Source organism: Myxine glutinosa, chromosome 7, assembly GCF_964187855.1.
Source record: "Myxine glutinosa chromosome 7, kmMyxGlut1.1, whole genome shotgun sequence".
Taxonomy (NCBI): domain Eukaryota; kingdom Metazoa; phylum Chordata; class Myxini; order Myxiniformes; family Myxinidae; genus Myxine; species Myxine glutinosa.
In genome coordinates, this window is record NC_136267.1 from 165,549,016 (window position 1) to 165,573,418 (window position 24,403).

At 43.1% G+C, this 24,403-nt stretch overlaps 1 protein-coding gene across 6 annotated transcripts in view; it reads left to right on the plus strand.

Moving 5' to 3' along the window:
• Positions 1 to 930: 930 nt before the first annotated feature.
• Positions 931 to 24,403, plus strand: part of LOC137431812 (uncharacterized) — a 164,084-nt gene continuing 140,611 nt past the window's right edge. For 4 of the 6 annotated variants that reach the window (XM_078782523.1, XM_068123534.2, XM_068123537.2 and 1 more), the window contains exon 1: positions 939 to 1,161. The gene's annotated coding sequence lies outside the window, so the exon portion shown is untranslated. Of the gene's footprint in view, positions 1,162 to 24,403 lie in introns of all 6 variants that reach the window. The other 2 variants (XM_078782521.1, XM_078782522.1) reach the window with 2 other exon arrangements.

Sequence of the window (24,403 nt, forward strand, 5' to 3'; positions counted from 1 at the left end):
GGGGCGAAGCACTTCACCCTGGACATCGGCGGTACTCCTGACCGCGTTTCGGTAGACCGCCTCAAGCCGGCCCACCTCGATGTGGACCATCCACCGCCAGTGGCCCGACCCCCACGTCGGGGCCGCCCTCCTGCGGGCGGACCCCCGGCACCGCCCAGCTCCGCCGCCACGCCGCCCCCCTGTCCTGCACCCATCCCAGGGGCAGCCAGGGGCATCCCACCTGGCATCCCTGCACCCCGGACGCCGCCGATCGCCAGGGGGCGCTTCGGCCGGGTCATTCGTCTGCCCCGCAAACTGGCCCTCCAGGTGCGCGGGAATTCTGGGGGGGCGCGTGTGGCGGACACAAAAGCCCACTGGCGTGGTGACATCATTCCACGCACCAAGTGGGCGGTGGCCACGCCCGGGGTGTAGGCGTGGCCTCATGATATACACCGGGCGACCAGCCCGGAGCATTTCAGTGTTACAGTGTAGTCTTACAATAAAGACGTTTATATGTTACCGCTTGTCCGCTTCCTCCTTGCTCACAAGCAGCGCGCGTAACGCCGCGCTTTAATACCAACCATAAATTGATAATAATATCTTTGTCACAAATTCGCAGGCCTTGATGGGCCCCGGATAATATGGCTTCCTGTATCAAATTTTCTTGTGAGGGAACTCGTATTATTGTTGTAAGAAAAGATTATATTGTTTTCCCATTCGAGGTTCATGTCGAATCTGTTTTATCAAAATCGTGGATCTGCTCTGTTTGTAAACGTTCGACGAGGCGGTGATTCGTCCTCTCGTCAGTTTTCCTCGCTCTTCATTGGGTATGTCGAATCTGTTTTATCAAAATCGTGGATCTGCTCTGTTTGTAAACGTGCGACGAGGCGGTGATTCGTCCTCTCGTCAGTTTTCCTCGCTCTTCATTGGGTATGTCGAATCTGTTTTATCAAAATCGTGGATCTTCTCTGTTTGTAAACGTTCGACGAGGTGGTGATTTGTCCTCTGGTCAGTTTTCCTCGCGCGACATTGCGGATCTCGAATCTGTTTTAGCGAAATCGTGGATCTCCTCGGTTTGTAAACGTCCGACGAGGCGGTGATTCGTCCTCTCCTCAGCTTGGACCTCACCCACTCGCGTCCACAAATCACACTTCATTGCGGAGCTTCTCGACTACACTACGAGTACGTGTTTTGTTTTGTTGTTACCCACTCCCCTCACAATGTATCATTTGTAATTTGTTTTGCGTGTCGAACTTACGCGTCAAAGTCAAAATCTTTCCCCTCATGAACATATGTTTTCCTGCTGTGACTTGTGGGCCTGGTGTCCTGACGCCGAACTGTTTCGGTTAAACTCGCACGGACATTTTATAATTGAAGTTTCGTTGATTTGTGTAACGTTTTTGGATCTGTGTTTGCGAGTTTTGTGGCTTCCCAAGATTGTATATTTTAACTATCCTCGGGCTCCATTGTTTTGTAGTTTACAACTTCATGCAACAAATGATTGGCTTCCTTTTCGGGTCACACCACCCCTTGTACATCAGAAATGAATGCAAGTCAAAATGTATTATTACCTGAGGTACATAAACTCCATTCACATATTAAAGGGGGGATTTTAAAACGGACATCGAACGTTATGATTAAACGGACACGTTGTTTGTTCCAAATAAATATATTACTATTAGCTTTCCAACGATACTATTTTTAGGACGACGCCAGCAGAATACTGTTATACACATACATACACATTACACATACATACATACACACACATATATATATAGGCCTATACACATATGTACACATACACACACATATATATATAGGCCTATACACATATGTACACATACATACACACATATATATATATAGGCCTATACACATATGTACACATACATACACACATATATATATATATAGGCCTATACACATATGTACACATACACACACATATATATATATAGGCCTATACACATATGTACACATACATACACACATATATATATATAGGCCTATACACATATGTACACATACACACACATATATATATATATATATATATATAGGCCTATACACATATGTACACATACACACACATATATATATATAGGCCTATACACATATGTACACATACATACACACATATATATATATAGGCCTATACACATATGTACACATACACACACATATATATATATATATAGGCCTATACACATATGTACACATACACACACATATATATATATATATAGGCCTATACACATATGTACACATACACACACATATATATATATAGGCCTATACACATATGTACACATACATACACACACATATATATAGGCCTATACACATATGTACACATACACACACATATATATATATATAGGCCTATACACATATGTACACATACACACACACACATATATATATATATAGGCCTATACACATATGTACACATACATACACACATATATATATATATAGGCCTATACACATATGTACACATACACACACATATATATATATAGGCCTATACACATATGTACACATACATACACACATATATATATAGGCCTATACACATATGTACACATACACACACATATATATATATATATAGGCCTATACACATATGTACACATACACACACATATATATATATATAGGCCTATACACATATGTACACATACACACACATATATATATATAGGCCTATACACATATGTACACATACATACACACATATATATATATATAGGCCTATACACATATGTACACATACACACACATACATATATATATTGTTGCGGAAATGGCCCTTAGTGGTTTATTAAATATAGAATTAGTTCAGGTCCCCTCTTAGATGTATGTTTACCATAGATCGTCTGTACTGGGATGGTAGTTTTGTGTCGGAAGGTGTAGCAGGCTGTTTTGTGTGGTGCATTGGTGGTGTACAAGAGACGGTTCCCTTTTAATTACATCTTGACAATCAAACAAGGTGCAAGTTCCATTAAGACCGGCCTCGGTTGCAATGCCATGATCGAGGCAATGGATTGACGTGAGAAAGCGCGATTGAGCGGGCAAAAACGACAAGCGCCGTCAAAAACCGGAAGCGGTGCTTCGAGGTAGTCGCTGAGCACGGGCGAGGGAGGAGGTGGAAAAAGACGCATGCGCGGATGGCGTGTGGACAGGCCTTCGCGGCGGGTTCCCGCCGGAGAGCTCTCTCCGCGCGTGGTTGAGCGGGAGAAACGGAAAATCGTGCTGATCGCGTGGCCGATAAGGAGAGCGGGTGGCCGCCATTTCGCGACGCTTGATGCGTGGCCGATAAGAGGGCGGGCCGCCATTTGGCAGACTGCAGGCCCAAGCGGGGCCTTCGAATCCGGCGACATCGGCTTGTTACGAGCTGCATTCGCCCTTTTCACATCTTCACCTCTCGTCCATCAACACCACCAAGTACCCCCCTGTCTTGTATGAATGTTGTCCAGGCCTAAGGTTTATCTCGTTAGGGTCACCCCGCGAAACCCTTAATTATAGCTCCCTAGATAAGAGCGGGTTATTACTCATAGTTGAATTATAATGTTATCATGAACGCCTTGCTTGTTTTGTGTACCCTAATGTTCCCCCATTAAATCTGGTTGATTCGTATGGAAGTTGCCGCACTGCATTCATCTGTGTCGCATTGAAGAGCAATCCGCTCGATTTGTAATTAAAACCAAGCTGGCTACAGGTTGCGGCAGACTTCGCTCGGTCTCTGACAAACCCAACCTGTAGCGACGGGTGTCTCCCCAACTGGCAAGGCACAGGTGTAATTTGGTATCGCGATAGAGGCGCGTAACCCGAGATCTGTGTCGAACCAGCCGGCGTTGCACCCGTGGGACGGCCGTGCCGGGAGGCGCGACCCGTCACCTACAACACTGGTGTCAGGAGTCAGGATTTGGACCTGGGGTGCATTTCGCACCCCGAACATCGATTGTGAGAGGCGCGTAAAGAAAAAAAAAAAAAAAAACACGTCGCTCGCAAATTCCAAATTTGGTTTCATTTTTATTTTGAGTGGATTGGGTGTCAAACTTCGTAATTTATAAAGGAAGATGGAGTCGCAAAATGGCTGCGCGGCTCAGCAGCGTGACACGAGGTGGGAGAGAATCGGTATTAAGAGTGCAACGAGCCGCACATCACGAAGAAAACGCTCCCACCCACCGATCCAAACCACGTGGTCACAGCATGCGTCATGGCAAAATAAGCAGGACGACAATGCGTACATTAACGAGCTTCATGCACGATTGGGGGATGCCTGGGAGCAGGTGGAGTGTAAGGAGGATTATATTGGGGAGTTACACACGAAATTGCATGAGGCACTACAGCAGGCAAGTGAGGTTCAGGAAAATGAGGAGCAAAGGGAGTCACAACAATTGGTCGATGCACAGGAACGAATTCACTGGACGGAAATGGCCTTGGCCGGCGCATTGCGAGACAACACAGATTCCAGATGGGAACGAGCACGGATTCTCGAATTGGAAGGCATAGGGAATCAATTGGTGGAAAAAGTCCAGGTACTACAGGGAGAAAAGAGGAAAGTAGAGGGGAGTACCCATGAGTTGGAACAACTGAAGGAAAAGGTAAGATCCGGTGATCAGACAAGGGAAAGCCTAGAACAGAAGATAAAAAGAGGGGAGGAATACATGGAACAAGAGAAGAGCAAACTGAACAAGAGAATAGAGAAAGAACAAAGCAGAAACTCCCGGGATCGGGAGAACTTGGAAAAGGAAAGAGAGGAACACGATTTGGAATTGGAACAACTGAAGGAAGAATTGTCTGAGAAATCAAGCCAGTTTCGGGAATCAGAGTACAGAGGAAATGAACTGGCACGTCAAATGGAAAGTAGCAAGGAATACGGGAAGAGGATGGACAAAAGGAGAGAGGAAGCATGCGAAAGAGTAGAGGAGATAAGTGAGGAAAAAGAGAGGATGGAGAGTGAAATGTTAAGGAAACACACTGGGCAGATTGAGCAGATAGAAGGTAAAGCAAGACTAAAAAATGAGATGGAGTTACAGAAACACCAAAACAAAGAAAGGGAATTACAAAACAAGCTGAGGATGTTAAGTGAGGAAAGAGAGAGGACGGAGAAGGAAACGTTAAGGAACCACACTGTGCAGATTGAACAGATGGAAGCCAAAGCCAGGTTAAAGAATGACATGGATGAAAGGGTAATGAAAGAACAACGAATGAAGCAGGAGAAGGAAATCAATCAATTGAGAGAAACGACGAGATTGGAGAATGAAGAACAAAAGAGACGATGGGATACGAAACAAAAAGAATATGAATTTGAAATTGATCAACTAAAAAGGAACTACACTGTGCAGATCGAACAGGCAGAAGCCAAAGCAAGGTCAAAGAATGAGATGGATGAACGTATAATGAAAGAACAACGAATGAAGCAGGAAAAGGAAATCAATCAATTGAGAGAAACGACGAGGTTGGAGAATGAAGCACAAGAGGGACGGTGGCATAAGAAACAAGAGGAATATGAATCGGAAATTGACCAATTAAAGGAGAAAGCAAGGGTGGAGTCCGCAGAGATGGAAAGACTCCGGAAAGGTAACGAACAACTAAAAAGGCTCAGAGAGGAAGAACGACTCAACTGGGAAAGAAAATGGAGCCAGGAAGTAGGGCAGCACAATAATGTGGGATGTGTGACGTCATCACAGGGAGGAATGTTAGTGGTGCAGGACTTGATTGGCATCACTCGTCGAATGAAACAACAATTGGAGCAAACCCTGGTGATGGAGACATGGAGGGAGTATATGGGGTTGTTGACTCATGAAACACATTTTGAGCAGGTCCAGCAAGTGAAGCTGACAGCCCCAGAGGAGTGTGGCGAACCAATGATGAGCGACCGGACCGATGTGACTTTGGAACGAAGCAGGTACGTGGGCATCTGCATACATGGTGCGGATGATGAGCTTAAGTTCGCAATTGGATTTGATGTTAATCAAGAGACTCTGTCCGATGGGGTGCACGTATGCGTGACACCTGAATGTGTGGATGGAATGCCTGTGGATGAATGCTGTGAGCCCATAGTCCAGTTTACAGCACCGGGGTGTGCTGTCAAGGCCGAAACGTGTGTGAGTGCGGAGCATGGAATGAGTGGTGACGTAGGAAATAGGTTCGAGGTGCAAGGGGAAATAGAAATTCCACCAGGAGCAGGCTTTAGAAAGGGGATTGTAATTTCTCCCTCAGCTTCACAGGAACTTCGAGGTAGAGCGCAGATGCGTAGCAGGCGGCGTTGGCATGCGTCACATACTCCCTGGACCCATTTTCGAACAAGAGGGGCCCAGCAACGACACCGCCAGGTGTCCCTTGGTCATCGGACCTCTCTGAGGACACGAGGGGTTCGGCTAGCTAAATGGGATTTACCTGTCTTCAGGGAATTAAAGAGAAGAGGGGGAGGCCGCTCCCCCAAGTGGGGTCTACCTGACTTCCGCGAACCCTGGAGAAAAGGAGGGGGTGGACCACGACCCCAATTGAGACGTGACCCTTATGAGCCGTGGCGGAAAGGCGGCGGGGCCATGTAAGGGGTAATGAGGGATTCCTTCCCTCACTCCTTTTCCAATGAGCCACAGAAGCAGGCCAGATTGGAAAGAAAAAAAAAAAAAAAAGGGAATTCTTGACTGAAAATAATATCGAGAGAGATTGCAAATTGAGAGACTGACAGAAGAGACAAGAGTGGCACAAGTGGATGTGCGTGACTATTTAAAAAAAAAAAAAAAAAAAAAGTGAGAGAAATAGTGGGGACATGACAGACAGGGCGTTAAACACCCCTGCAAAAAGTGGAAGGTGTTGGATGGTGTTGTGGACTGGGTGTGTGGCACTGTGGAATGAATGACGAAGGTGTTTGGGATGAATGGCGTGATTGTGTGAATGAGGAGAGTGAGTGCGAACAATGTACCCTGTTGGTAGGAGTCTCCTAACCAAGTGAGTGTAGGTTAGGGGGACTTAGTGGATTTGACGTGGATTCTGGCTGCTGTTCCATTGTGCAGGCGGACTGCTAGGGGTAGGTGCAGCCAAGGTATGGTGGTACTGGCTGGGAGTGTGACATGGTATTGGAAGTTGGTGAGTCGGGAGGGGACACCAGACAGTAGGGTTTAGAGTGCTAAGAGAGCACAGTGCGGGGGCTAGAGAGCCACCCGGTTAGAGTGCTTGGAGAGCACAGTGTGGGGGCTAGAGAGCCACCCCTTATTTAGGAGCGCCAGAGGCGCGCTCAGGTGAACCCCGAGGTCGCTAGGTGTCCCTCACCACCTATTGGAAGCAGGCAAAGAGGCCTAGTTGTAGTCACACTCCCCAGCCAATGAGTTATGCCTGGCACCACCAAGTGAAGAAAAAGAGACAAATAAGGGCCTTGCCCAGGTTTAAAAGAATGGAACAGTGTGCCAGGTTGGGAAAAATGGGTCATTAGGATCATTGTGGCAATGGCAGGGTTTGTGCCATTGGTTAGAGCTTTAAGTAAAAGGTTAGGTTCGATGAACTCTCCTCCGCACCATTCATGTGTGACACCTGGTACGAGTCGTGTTGATGGGAAAGTTGTGAACAAGGGCCAGGTTCGGTCGCCCTCTCCAAGTGCCAGAGAAGCCACCAGTGTGTCATGAGCACACAGATAACAATTGATTAAGAAGCACACCATCCTGTCAGCTAAAAAGTGAAAGGACTTTTTTAAGAAGACCATACTAAAACAAGTCGTACCAAGATAAGTCAGGCAAGGAAGGTTAAGGGTACTCTTCATTTTGCCTGGGCTGAGGTCATCACCCCCACTTGCACCCTCAAGAATGCCTCCAGACTGCATTTGCTTACCATCGGTAGAACTGTGCCACCTGCTGTCCAAGGCAGGGCTTGTTGCCTGCTGCTGCTCGGTTGTGTGCCATGTGGGCCGAAGCATTTTTGTGGGCCATGGAGGCCAAAGTGCTTTTGCGGGCTGTTGCAGCCGAAGATTCATGCCGTCTTGTGGGCTCAGTGGGCCGAAGGACTCTTTGTGAGATTAGGCCACTGGGCCGACTGAACTCACCTGGTGAGAGGCCAATAAGGCCACGAAGTAAGGAAACCCCTCTGGGGTGAAGACACAACACTGCCGGGAGGAGGCGTGAAGGAGTGAGCACGTCAAGAAGCTTTGAAACTCTGAATGTCTTGCTCCGATGTGAATATTGGTGTTGAAAGTAACATTGAATGCCCTCCTGCGCAAATGCATAATTAGAATGTTAAGTATTGTGCATAGAGTGTGGATGTGTTTGTTAGATTAGTGATCCGACACACTAGGATAGGGACATGCCAATCTTACTGATACTTTGCTTCTTGGAGTTAAGTGCTTGCAATGTTGTGGGTTAGAGTAAATGGGAGATTTGTGCTGTACGTTAGACAGGGCCATTCCCGCGGGCTGCCCCTAGTGGAGGCTCGGGAGAGCCTCGGGAGAAAGGTGGGGGTAGTGTTGCGGAAATGGCCCTTAGTGGTTTATTAAATATAGAATTAGTTCAGGTCCCCTCTTAGATGTATGTTTACCATAGATCGTCTGTACTGGGATGGTAGTTTTGTGTCGGAAGGTGTAGCAGGCTGTTTTGTGTGGTGCATTGGTGGTGTACAAGAGACGGTTCCCTTTTAATTACATCTTGACAATCAAACAAGGTGCAAGTTCCATTAAGACCGGCCTCGGTTGCAATGCCATGATCGAGGCAATGGATTGACGTGAGAAAGCGCGATTGAGCGGGCAAAAACGACAAGCGCCGTCAAAAACCGGAAGCGGTGCTTCGAGGTAGTCGCTGAGCACGGGCGAGGGAGGAGGTGGAAAAAGACGCATGCGCGGATGGCGTGTGGACAGGCCTTCGCGGCGGGTTCCCGCCGGAGAGCTCTCTCCGCGCGTGGTTGAGCGGGAGAAACGGAAAATCGTGCTGATCGCGTGGCCGATAAGGAGAGCGGGTGGCCGCTATTTCGCGACGCTTGATGCGTGGCCGATAAGAGGGCGGGCCGCCATTTGGCAGACTGCAGGCCCAAGCGGGGCCTTCGAATCCGGCGACATCGGCTTGTTACGAGCTGCATTCGCCCTTTTCACATCTTCACCTCTCGTCCATCAACACCACCAAGTACCCCCCTGTCTTGTATGAATGTTGTCCAGGCCTAAGGTTTATCTCGTTAGGGTCACCCCGCGAAACCCTTAATTATAGCTCCCTAGATAAGAGCGGGTTATTACTCATAGTTGAATTATAATGTTATCATGAACGCCTTGCTTGTTTTGTGTACCCTAATGTTCCCCCATTAAATCTGGTTGATTCGTATGGAAGTTGCCGCACTGCATTCATCTGTGTCGCATTGAAGAGCAATCCGCTCGATTTGTAATTAAAACCAAGCTGGCTACAGGTTGCGGCAGACTTCGCTCGGTCTCTGACAAACCCAACCTGTAGCGACGGGTGTCTCCCCAACTGGCAAGGCACAGGTGTAATTTGGTATCGCGATAGAGGCGCGTAACCCGAGATCTGTGTCGAACCAGCCGGCGTTGCACCCGTGGGACGGCCGTGCCGGGAGGCGCGACCCGTCACCTACAACAATATATATAGGCCTATACACATATGTACACATACATACATACATATATATATATAGGCCTATACACATATGTACACATACATACACACATATATATATATAGGCCTATACACATATGTACACATACACACACATATATATATATATATAGGCCTATACACATATGTACACATACACACACATATACATATATATATATAGGCCTATACACATATGTACACATACATACACATATATACACATATAATATATACACATACATACACATTACACATCCATACATACACACACACATATATATATATATATATATATATATATATATATATATATATATATATATATATATATATATATATATATATATATATATATATATATATACCTATACACATATGTATACATACACATATATATACATATATATACATATATGTACACATGTACACATCTACACGTACATATACATACATATATACATCGACACAAACATACAGACATATGCATACAGACACATATACAATATACATACATACACACATGTACACACACATATACAATATACATATAGATATACATACACGTTTATACATATACATACATTTACACACACATATACATGTACATATGCATATAGCTACACACATACATACACATATACATATACACACACACATATATATATATATATATATATATATATATATATATATATATATATATATATATACATACACATACATACATATACATACACACAAAAGCATTAAAAAAAACACATCGACACATACATTTACACACACACACACATATACATGCACAATTACACACACACACACACACATACATACATACATACATACATACATACATATATACATACACACATATACACACAAAGCCCTCAGAACAAAACTTTGACTACAAGACAACTTCACAAACTGGTCCATGAATCAGGATCATTTACTGAAACAGAGGGAGATACTTTGATACCTGGGAGGACTCTGTTCCGCCTTCTGAAACCCGCATATGGAGATAAAATCCAACGACTGACACACAGACACACACACAGACACACACACAGACACACACACAGACACACACACAGACACACACACAGACACACACACAGACACACACACAGACACACACACAGACACACACACAGACACACACACAGACACACACACAGACACACACACAGACACACACACAGACACACACACAGACACACACACAGACACACACACAGACACACACACAGACACACACACAGACACACACACAGACACACACACAGACACACACAGACACACACACACACACAGACACACACACAGACACGCACACACAGACACACACACACAGACACACACACATACACACACACACATACATACATACATACATACATATATACACATATACATACACACATATACACACAAAGCCCTCAGAACAAAACTTTGACTACAAGACAACTTCACAAACTGGTCCATGAATCAGGATCATTTACTGAAACAGAGGGAGATACTTTGATACCTGGGAGGACTCTGTTCCACCTTCTGAAACCCATATATGGAGAAAACAACCAACGACACACACACACACACACACACACACACACACACACACACACACACACACACACACACACACACACACACACACACACACACACACACACACACACACACACACACCCACACACACACACATATACATACACACATGCATAGATGACTCTGTTCCACCTTCTGAAACCCGCATATGGAGATAAAATCCAACGACTGACGCACAGACACACACGCACACACACACAAACACACACACAGACACACACACACACAGACACACACACAGACATACACAAAGATTGTAAGCACAATGGATCCAAAACCTAGAAGAGAAGAAGCAACATCTAAAATAATTTCTCCCAGTAATAATTGATGCAGAAAAGATAAGACAACAACTTGCAAAGATGGCAAACTGCAAAAACTCTGGACCAAATGGGATCCCAAACTTCTTATTAAAGCTATTTAATGCTCTCCACTTTTACTACGCTCAGGCATTCAATTACTTTTCCAAGAGGATCAGGAAATGGATGAATGGCTCACAGAAGGTAACACCTTCCTCATCCCAAAATCTGACGAGACCTAACTATTCCACAAATAACAACCAATAACCTGTCTACCAACAACATTCACTTTTTAACAGGAATCATCACAAAAACAATGTACTACCCACCACCTAACACAACAGAGGCCTAGAGGCAGAACAGAAGGGATGCAAGAGAGGATGTTATGGTACAATACACCACCTATTACTAAACAAGACCATACTCGAAAATTGCAAAACAAGAAGAGCCAAATTGTCCACAGCATTGATAGACGATAAAAAAGCTTTTGACAGTGTCCCACATTCATGGATAATAAAGTACATGCAAATGTATAAGACAAATCTCCAAATATTCAAGCTGATTGAGAAAGCCATGGATCTATGGAATACCACGCTCATCCTGCAGCACTCAGAAGGAAAGATTGAAATACCAGGAGTAAATATACGACGCGGGATCTTCCATCGAGATGGCCTTTCTCCTCCTGTTTTGCCTGGCCCTGGATCCACAAAGTAACCTAATTAATGAGCAAGGATAGGGATATACCCTAACATCCAATAAAAGAACATCCAAAGAAGCAAGAAAGGTAACGCATCTACTGTATATGGATGATTTTAAAACTCTTTGCACCGTACGATGAAAAATTGGCAGAATAACTGAAATTGGGGAAACAGTTCTCCGATGAGATCCAAATGGAATTTGGCCTATATAAGTGTGCCAACTGCACATATTCGTGCAAGGTAGACCAACAAAAACGGGCAACATAAAAATCGGCTGAAATACAACAATACAGGAGCTAGACAATGAAGCATCTTACAAATACCTTAGAATAAAAGAGAGCCACCAAATTTGTCATAAAAAATGAGCAAACCAATTACCAAAGAATACCTGCATGGAACGAGGCTGATGATGAACACATATCTCACCCCAAGAAACAAAATCAAAGCCATAAACCAACTAGCAGGACCAGTGTTCCAATACAGAGATGCGAAATAATAAACTGGCCACGAGCGGATAACAATAAACTAGATATCAAAACAAGGAAACTCCTCATTATCCACAAAATGTTCAACAAAAGTCAGTGCATCCCAAGAATGTACCTGTCGAGGAAAGAAGCAGGTGGGGGTCTGATGGAACTTAATCGAGTGCACAGAGCGACGACTGTAGGATTATTAGAGTACGTGAAAAGTTGGACAAACTACCGAATACAATTTGTATACAAGCATGAACACAACAAACCAGGAAAGGTATCCCTCAGTGACCTTGCAAGAAACTTCCATTTCCAAAAACAGGTGCAAATGGAATGTGTCACTCACCAAACCAAAACGGCAACAAATACACCCCCCCACATCCCCCCCAACCCTCACACTCTTGCGTGAGGCTGCAACCATATAGGCTATGTTCCCCCCCCCCCCCCCCCCCCACACACACACAAAGTTGTATTTGTACCTATATATATATATATATATAGATAGATAGATAGATAGATAGATATATATATATATATATATATATATATATATATATATATATATATATATATATATATATATATATAGATATATATATAGATATATATATATATATAGATATTATATATAAAATTATATTATATATATAATTATATTATATATATAATTATATTATATATATAATTATATTATATATATAATTATATTATATATATAATTATATTTTATATATATATATATATATATATATATATAATTATATTATATATATATATATATTGTTACGGATCCGGGGGATGGCACTCCCGTTAGCAAGGGGGGGGGGGGGTTAATCCCCTTGTCCTGTTAAGCTGGCCGTCCGACCGGTCCTGGTACTTGCAACGCTCCTTTGCGGGGTGGGATTGATCAGCGTTATTGGTCAAGGTGTTATCCCGAATACCTTCACCAATCCCTCCGCAAAACAGGGAGACAAGTACCGCTCGAACCACGGACAAGATGGTATTTGCCGAGCGGTTTAGCAATCCGCGGTTCGAGCCGTTATCAATTGACTAAACCCGATTCCGAGCGTTGGCCAAATCGTGCCACAGGTATTCAATCAGGAAAAGACTAAAGCGATCGGGGAAGAATGAAACCAAAAGGGGTAAGAAATAACAGGTATTTATTAATTATGTACAACAAACCATAGGAAGAGAAACGAAAGTAATATACAGGACGAAGAAGAAGAAGATACACAGGGCAGCCTTAAACAGTCTTGTATTAAACCCCAGACAACAAACAGGACAGACACCAGACTTACACGACAAAAGGAATTGCAGGCAGGAATGGCTGGAAGAAGGTTCGGAGGAAAAGCACAGCGAGGAGGTCCGCTTCAAATCCACGCTCCGGAGAGACTGCGAGCAGCCGGCGGCAGCCCCACGTATACGGTTTCAGCGGCGAAAACCCGGCAGGCAGCGCGGTTTATGTTGCCGCTGTCTTGGCGACCCGAGCGCACCGACTCTTGCACCCCAACGATGCTCGTGCTCAAAAAGCTGCTCGGTGCTCCTCTCTCCCTCCCCCCTCGGTCATCTACATAAGCAGTCCCTCCCCTTGCCTTTATCGGGCGTCGCCGAATCAAGCCGCGGTTCCTCGGGCTACGCTCATATTGGAGCTCACCGCAGCCCTGGTTGGCTGGTTAGGGCTTACCGGCCACGCCCCTCATGGGTTGATGACAGGGCCATGCCTCTTCCTCGGCGTTCCGCCCCCTTTTTCCTGTCCTTGGCCTCGTGCGTAATGGAGTTCTGGCTTGATGGTAAAAGAACCCTTACTGCCATTGAGGATAGAAAACCATTCGTACTGGTGTTGAAGAGCTTGGGGCCTATTCTTATTTCATTAATGCAACGTAGATTCAACTATTGGAAACGCAGCCTTACCTGAAACACATATTACTGAAATAACTATAGAGAGTCCGATGGTGGCCTACATGTGGCGATGTGGACTAACTAGGGGACGACCTTTGACCTTAACAAGAAATGGAGGTATTTACACAGATAATTATTTACAAAGGGTATGTTTACAACAATTTACTAAGTGCAGGGTTCTCAAAACCCCAACAATATATATATATATATATATATATATATATATATATATATATATATATATATATATGTATGTATATGTATATGTATATATATGTATATGTATATATATGTATATGTATGTATATGTATATATATATATATGTATATGTATATATATATGTATATGTATATGTATATATATGTATATGTATATATATATATATATGTATATATATATATATATATGTATATGTATATATATGTATATGTATATATATATATATATATATGTATATGTATATATATGTATATGTATATATATATATATATGTATATATATGTATATATATGTATATGTATATGTATATATATGTATATGTATATGTATATATATGTATATATATATATATATATATATATGTATATATATGTATGTATATAAATATCTATATTATAATAGCCGTAGATGATTCTGTCTGTCTGTCTGTCTATCTGTTGGGTGTCTGTCCGGGGTGTGGCTTACTCGGTTTGCAGAGTAGCTCCACCCATAGCTCCACCCATTCTGGGAGTGGCTATAAACAAATATCCACCATTTTATTAACTCGCATAGCTTTGAGTCCTGTTTTGTAGGCCCGTGGTGTCTTGCTCTCCCCCAGTTTTATTTCAAATCAAATTCGATAAATCATTTCATTTTTCACAGTCGCTAACATAGTTTTAGACTCGGTTGAAAAAAAACGGGAAGAAAATCCGATGAAAGTTGCCGTTTATAGAACGAAATGAATTCTCAAAGGCCTGTAACTTCAAGGCCATTGAGTCTCTCTCACGCCTTTATCTCCAATCTAACTCACCATATGATTTCATTTTTATCGATGGTTTTACTTTTAGACTCGGTGTCAGCAATAATTGAGAACAATCCACACACGCGGGAAAATGCAGAGATATATTTTTTAAAATCGCGTCATGGTGTATCATACACCGCCCAACATGACACCGCCGGCAATGTGTCGATATATATTAAAAATTCGCTTTTGCTTTTCCGTTATGATATATTACTATTTCGTTTGATGATAGTCGTCACAAAAACGTCAACAATGATGCCGACATATATTTCTTCGTTTTTATTTCATTCAACATATTAGCCGGAAGTAAAATATGTTTCAGGAAATTACCGAGAGATATTTCTTCGTTTTTTTTATTAGTTATGTGCGCATACACTTTAAATAGGTTTATTTGAAATCTTTAATTTTCCACAAACATTCCACACACGCGGGAAAATGCAGAGATATATTTTTTAAAATCGCGTCATGGTGTATCATACACCGCCCAACATGACACCGACGGCAATGTGTCGATATCTATTTTAAATTCGATATATCATTTCATTTTTCACAGTCGCTAACATAGTTTTAGACTCGGTTGAAAAAAAACGAGAAGAAAATCTGATGAAAGTTGCTGTTTATAGAACGAAATGAATTCTCAAATGCCTGTAACTTCAAGGCCATTGAGTCTCTCTCACGCCTTTATCTCCAATCTAACTCACCATATGATTTCATTTTTATCGATGGTTTTAGAGTCGGTGTCAGCAATAATTGAGAACATTCCACACACGCGGGAAAATGCAGATATATTTTTAAAAATCGCGTCATGGTGTATCATACACCGCCCAACATGACACCGACGGCAACGTGTCGATATATATTAAAAATTCGCTTTTGCTTTTCCGTTAAGATATATTACTTTTTCGTTTGATGACAGTCGTCACAAAAACGTCAACAATGATGCCGACATATATTTCTTCGTTTTTATTTAATTCAACATTATTAGCCGGAAGTAAAATATGTTTCAGGAAATTACCGAGAGATATTTCTTCGTTTTTTAAAATTAGTTATGTGCGAATACACTTTAAATAGGTTTATTTGAAATCTTTAATTTTCCACAATATAATTTACTTGCCATTTATCATTTGATGATTACGAGACAAATTCCTTTTGAGGATCGTGACAATTCATGCGCTGCGTGGAAACTTCTATTTCCAAAATGAATGAGACGATCGATGAAGAACGCAGACTTGAACAGGATGCAGCAAGAAAACGAATGAGACGGGCGAACGAGTCCATCGACGAACGTCAATGCAAACTTGCGGGGTCACCCGTGGGATTCCCACGGGTGACCCCGCTAGTCAGTTTTATAATATATAACTCACTGTGCTCCAAGTGAGTGAAACAAGAACATCCCCAATATCTCTAATCCCCGGCTTCAAGCCAGAGCCGATTTGCTCCAGCGATCGTCAGATCAATGTCCAATCGAGACCAGAATCCCGTTGGGTTGGCAGGTACAGTCTGGCTGCCAAAGCTGTGCAAAGGCGCCCTCCAGGCGACTGGGAAATCCAAAGGCGCCCTCCAGGCGACTGGGAAATCACACCCTCGGGTATGGACGTTCCAAGGCTCACCGTCGGCGAACCTCCGATTTACCTTCAAAATCCGTGTTGCACACACACACACCAGATACGTCTGAATGTGGGGAAAACGGCTGAAGTCAAGCAAAGAAAAACCTTGCGCGACGCGCAAAGGCTGAAGCGAAGCCAAGAAACCTTGCTCGATGTGCAAAGCGCGCAAGTCAAAATGGCCGATGGCCTGTACTCGAGACGTAACGGCCCGACGATGATTCTCTCCTGAATCAATCGCAAAACCTGACACGCAGGCTAATCTGTCACAGCGATAACCACTCTGTCACAAGAATCCCTTTCCTGGGAAACCCAAAGTTCACTCGTGACGCTTGTTCGCCAACGTTCGCTCTGGACCGCAAAGCAACTATGCTTCTTGTCCGACTCCACTCGCTCCGCCTTCTTTAATCTTCTTCCTCTTCGTCGTCGTCCGGTTCCCGGTCCGGTTTCCGATTTCTTTTAACACTAACTTTTTCATCTTTTGAAAACAGTTCATAAACAATAAAATTAACCTTTTGAAAGCAATAATAGTATAGGGAATCAGAAATGTTTACAGTGGATGAAAACCACCACAACGGAAGTGACGAATCCGTCATGCTATACAGGATGGACAGAGAGGGTCAGACTATACAGGACGGATAGAAAGGGTCAGACTATGCAGGATGGACAGAAATGGTGAGACTATACAGGATGGACAGAAATGGTCAGACTCTAAAGGATGGACCGAAAAGGTGGGACTATGCAGGATGGATAGAAAAGGTGAGACTATGCAGGATGGACAGAAAGGGTCAGACGATACTGGATGGACAGAAAAGGTGAGACTATGCAGGATGGACAGAAAAGGTGAGACTATGCAGGCTGGACAGAAAAGGTGAGACTATGCAGGGTGGACAGAAAAGGTGAGACTATGCAGGATTTTTTGATTTTTTCGTATACTGAATAGAGGCTCGTGAAAGAGCTAACATTTACTTCACAAACAAATCAACCAATCAAACAAAATATACAAAAAGAAGGAGCGGAAGACAAGATGGGGAGAGAAGGGTAGGAAGCACACAAACACAATATTTGAGAGCAGGGACATCGGGAGATGTTTTTGGAGGGAGAGGGCCTGGGGGGAGGCAGGATAGGTATAAAACGCAAGGACACCAAGGACTTCCAGGAAAGAGGTCAAAAGTCACCTCAAAAAAGAGGATTTGGGGTGAAATTAGCGGGGGTAGAAAAGATCAAGCTTTTGGATTGGGGAAGATAAGAGATGGTGGTGAACAGCCGTTTTAAAGACCTGGAGGGAGGAGTGGGATTGAAGAGAGTGAGGGAGTTTGTTCCAGAGGCGGGAGAAAAGAGGAATGAAGGAGTGAAGGTGAGCAGAGAGTCTTGATTTTGGCAGTTTAACCATAAGAGGGTTGCAGGCAGATCTTGGGTGACCTGCAGGAATATTTGGGGGACAGAGCCCAGAGAGAGCTGGGGGAGCAAGGCCGGAGAGGAGTCGGCAGAAGACGGAAAGACCACCAACCTGCCTGCGGTGATTAAGTGAAAGGCCCTCGGAGATAGCGTCATCACGGGAGATTCCAATGATTCTGAATGCTTTGGATTCAACAGCGTGAAGACGAGCTAGGTGTGAGGCAGGAGCACCAGCCCAGAGGGGAGAGCAGTACTCCATTGAGCTGCGGATGAAAGCCTTGTATGTGGTGAGGAGCTCAGGTGTGCCAAGGAAGGACTTCGCACGACGGAGGATGCCCAGTCGGCGACTGGCTTTGGAGGCCAGCTTGGAAATGTGGTTTTCCCAGGAAAGATCATGACAGATAGTGAGACCCAAAAGCTTGAGTGACAGAACTTCTTGGAGAGGATTATTCAGAAAGTAGATGGGAGGGTTGTCCAGTCGGTCTTTTCAGAGAGACATCGTAAGAGTGTGAGATTTGTCAGGATTGAAAGACATGTTCCACTTGTTTGCCCAGTCTGATTTTGTCCAGGTCTGCAGAGAGTGAGGAGGCTGCAGACTGCCGATCTGAGGGATGAGGAATGGAGCGGCAGAGAGTGGAGTCATCAGCAAAGAGATAGAGAGGATTTTCAAGAGAGTCAGAGAGATCATTGATGAAGACCAGAAAAAGCACAGGGCCCAGAACACTGCCTTGGGGAACTCCAGCCTGAACAGGAAGAGGGAGGAGATGAGAGAAACCCATTCAGGGCCACACGTTGACTACGACTAGAGAGGAAGTCCGCCAGCCATGCGTGGAGATTTCCATGGATACCAAAGGAGGAGAGTTTGGTGAGCAGAGCGGGGTTCCAGACCGTATAGAAGGCACGTGATGTGTCGAGGGAGACAGCTCTAATTTCCTGTTTGGCATTGAGGACCTCCATCCATTGTTGAGACAGCAGAAGCAGCATGTCCAGAGTAGAGTGACCTGGTCTGAAACCAAATTGATGATCAGAGATCAAGCCATTGGAGAAGAGGAAAGATTTCATATCCGAAGCAATGATGGATTCCATGACTTTACTGATAATTGGGAGAAGGCTGATTGGTCTGTAGTTGCTAGGATCTGTTTTTGCACCTTTTTTGTGCAAAGCGGTGATGTTGGCTGATTTCCAAGCAGATGGCAGTTGACCTTGAGCAAAAGAGGGTGAAGAGAACAGAGAGAGGGAGTTAAAGAGCGCAAGAACAGAATTTTAGGACCCGTGGGCTGATGCCATCAGGTGCAGTTGCAGAATCAGAGTCGAGGGTTGACAGAAACTTTTCCACCTTGTCAGGAGGAAAGGACACGGAGTCCATGAGCAGCTGGGTACGACTGGGTATGGTGGGTACAGAGAGGGATGGGTTTGGGACACAAGATTTAGAGGCAAACACAGAGGTGAGGTATTCAGCTTTTTCATTTGCGGAGTCAGCTGTGTAGCCGTTTGAGGTAAGGGAGGGGATGGAGGGGGAACAAACACCAGAAACAGATTTGACCAGACGCCATCAGGATTTGGAAGAGGGAGACAGATAAGAGTTCGGTCTTGAGTCGGGTGCAACATTTTTCGTTTTTTTTTCGGAGATGGTGGCCGAACCACGTGACCTATGATGTCATAATTATCATTAAATAAATTATACATGTGGAGTTGCATCTATGGTGAAAATTTCCTGTCGATCAGACCAACGGTTGCAGAGAAAATGATATTTATTCTGTGCAGACAAACAGACAGACAGACATATGAAAATTCACTCATAGAGCGACACTTGGCAAAACAGAACAAAGTAGAATGGCACTCAGTAGAGCATCCTTTTGACCTCAAAAATAATTTGTGGTAGAATTCAGTGACCTGATAAGCAAATCGTCTTCGAAGTTTAAGATAATTGGATGAAAATTGACAATTTTATAAATTCGGCCTATGTTGACCTTTTGGCCTATGTTGATCTCAAAAATGGTTGGTGGTTGGTTTCAGTAAGCTGATATGCAAATCCTATTTAGATTTCAAGTCAATCGGATGAAAATTGAGGATTTTAGAAATTTGAAATTGATGTTGACCTTTGGCCTATGTTGATCTTTTGACCTCAAAAATATATAGGATTTTGTCGGACCACGAACTCTACCACTAGGTGAAGTTTCGTGAAGATCGGTTTAAAATTGTGACCTGTGGGCAAGTGTAAGTGAGTGGACAGACAAATGAAAAATCACTCATAGAGTGACACTTGGCATAACAGAACAAAGTAGCATGGCACTCAGTGGAGCATCCTTTTGACCTCAAAAATAATTTGTGGTTGAATTCAGTGACCTGATATGCAAATCGTCTCCAAAGTTTAAGCTAATCGGATGAAAATTGACAATTTTAGAAATTCGGCCTATGTTGACCTTTTGGCCTATGTTCACCTCAAACATAGTTGGTGGTTGGTTTCAGTAAGCTGATCTGAACATCCTTTTCACATTTAAAGGCAATTGGATGAAAATTGAGGATTTTAGGAATTTGAAAAAAGTGGTTGACCTATGTTGACCTTATTACCGATGTTGATCTTAAAAATAGTTGGTGGTTGAATTCAGTTCGCTGACATGACAATCCTATTCAAATTTCAAGTCAATCGGATGAAAATGGAGGATTTTAGAAATTTGAAAAAAGTGGTTGACTTTGGCTTATGTTGACCTTGTGACCTATGTTGACCTCAAAAATAGTTGTTGGTTGAATTCAGTTCACAGATATGTAAATTCCATTCAAATTTCAAGTGAATGGGATGAAAATTGAGGATTTTGGAAATTTGAAATTGTTGTTGACCTTTGGCCTATGTTGACCTTTTGGCTGGTCTCAAAAATAGTTGGTGGTTAAATTCAGTTAGCTGCTATGAAAGTCCTATTCAAATTTCAAGTCAGTTGGATGAAAATTGAGGATTTTAGAAATTCAAAAAAAAGTGGTTGACCTTTGGCCTATGTTGACCTTTTGGCTGGTCTCAAAAATAGTTGGTGGTTAAATTCAGTTAGCTGCTATGAAAGTCCTATTCAAATTTCAAGTCAATTGGATGAAAATTGAGGATTTTACAAATTCAAAAAAAAGTGGTTGACCTTTGGCCTATGTTGACCTTTTGGCCGACGCTGATCTCAAAAATAGTTTGTGGTAGAATTCAGTTTGCCGATGTGTAAATCCTATTCAAATTTCAAGTCATTCGGATGGAAATTGAGGATTTTAGAAATTTGAAATGGTTGTTGACCTTTGGCCTATGTTGACCTTTTGGCCTATGCTGATCTCAAAAATAGTTTGTGGTTGAATTCAATTAGCCGATACGTATATCCTATTCAAATTTCAAGCCAATCGGATGAAAATTGAGGATTTTACAAATTTGAAAAAAAAGTGGTTGACCTTTGGCCTATGTTGACCTTTTCACCTTTTGACCCCAAAAATATATAGGATTTTGTCAGACCAGGAACTTTACCATTTGATGAAGTTTCGTGAAGATCGGTTTAAAATTGTGACCTGTAGGCAAGTATAAGTGAGCAGACAGACAAACACACAAACCTGAGTGATCAATATACTGTACTTGCAAAAAAAAAAAAAAAATTGGCCAAGTCACAAACGGACTCAAATGCAATACCCTCTCCTCTGGCAAGGGTAATAAATCACTGAATAACGAGCATCCATACCTTCAACAACAGTATCTCTACTCGTTTGGTATTTCCAACGAGGTAAGAATGAAACTCTTACCATGAACAGTTCGAATTGATCGAATTGATCCCTCTTTCTTTGAATCGCCTCACAGTCAACCGTCCAACTGTGAATGTTGACCTGTGGGCAAGTGTAAGTGAGTGGACAGAACATCGGCATCGTCTATTGATATGCATGTTCTTCTTTCATTTAATTTTACACATTCACAATCAGTATTTCAATTCTTGCAGACATCGGAAAGGAAGTTGACTCACAGGCCAACTCTCTGGCTCAATCACAGGCCGACGCACAGGCGATGTAATTGTGAGTAGCATTTTTGCACAAGTGAAAATTGATCTTTCTTCCTAACTCTTACTCGGACAAGCAAATCCCCTATGCCATCCATAATGGTACACTCTATCCATACACCACATCCTCCCTTCCGTGGATGTTACACGGGTTTCGGCTAGTTTATAATAATCGGCTAGTATATATAACCCGGTCAAGCACTTCCTGTCCGAGGAGTGGTATCCTGTTACGTCATATCCGGAGAGTTATTTCCTCCTTGTAGTCGAATGTTTAACAACAAAAACAAAAAACATTCTGTCTACATGTCTACAAACCGGCCTGTCTACATTAATTTGGGTAATCATTCAAGTATTATGAGCCTTCGATCACAAGTGGAAACGTGAGCAAAGGACCATTGAAAACAAATTCAATCAAACATCATGTACAAATGTACATGTACATCATGTACATGTTCATTCTCACTGAGCCGCAGTTTCTGGTACAAAGCAAAAATCTTCAAATGAAAATCTCGCCCCCCCCCCCCCCCCCCCAAAAACATTATCTGTGGGATTGTAAAAGCACAGCATGCACGCTCCAAGAACCTCAAATCAAGTCCGATATTTGTAAGTTTAGCCCAAAGGTAAAACCGTTACACCTTTCCGTGAGGATGTTCATGAAATTCGCGCGAATGTTTCATTTAAAAAAGAGTGCATTGCATGCAACTGTCCGGTTATTTCATGGTTAACGTCAATTTCATGTTTTAATTGTAATCCTCAGAGAATGGCAATTCGCCAAAACTTTGGAGAGGACAACAGCACTGTGTAAAATTATGTCACAGCAAAGCATTGTGGGTATCTCCAATTCTATGGCGAATGCCACTGGAATCTCAAGGCAGGAATCAGATTCCCAAGGACTGTGACTCTCACATCGGTTGGTGGACTCCATTTTATACAAGCTTATATCTGGCTTTGATCCGACTACCTTCTCCTACTTCTGCCGTCCACAAGTCACTCCAGGTCACACAAGATCTTCTTGAAACCCTCACCTGAATTCACCTTCCCAAAATCTAGAGCTAAACTGATTGTCCACCTGCAATTCATTATTCTCCTGATTGTGGAATTGTCGCCCTGTGTCCGTTGTCTAATCTTGTCACTTCAGTGCTTTTTCTTTTATCCCTCCTTTCCGATCTGTATGTTAGTCCCCAATAGTTGTCCTTCATTAGTTTGTAAAACTACTGTTATTTGTCATTTAGTTCCTCCATGAGCTTAGATCCTTGTATCGAAAAAGAAATACTGTAGTTTGTCAGGTGATGAGCATCAGTGTTGCGTCATGAAATGAAAGTGGAAAATCAACTGAAATTTACAGATCCGCTGTACTCCACAGTGATGGGTCTAATGGAGAAGTAGATTCGAGTTGTGGAAAAGGTGTAAAATTGGATGTGCATCATTGCAACAGATTAACCTTTAACCTCCTTCATAGGTTGAAGTGCAGAATACAAGTGGTTCCTTCTCACGATTTGAGGCTTGTGAACGAAGAACAAGAATAGTGTTGTCGCCGAAGCAATCGGCAATCAGTGAGCCATCAGAAAATAGTAATAAAAAGTTTCTGGCCCAGATGCAAATGCAAAACACTCTCACAGGTAAGCTAGAGTGAGTGCCTTGCCACAGGTGGTGCAACGACTCACGACGTAGAGTCTCTTTCATGAACACAACCCTTAGGAATTGACCCCAGATGTGGCCTGTTCAGCTATCAGGAAACGGCCTGCAAAGTTAACCTTACACTAAAACAATGAGCTATCATTCCAACTTGCATATGTTCCATACACTGCCACTGGAATAAAAAAACAATCTTTATCCTGCCCAGACACACC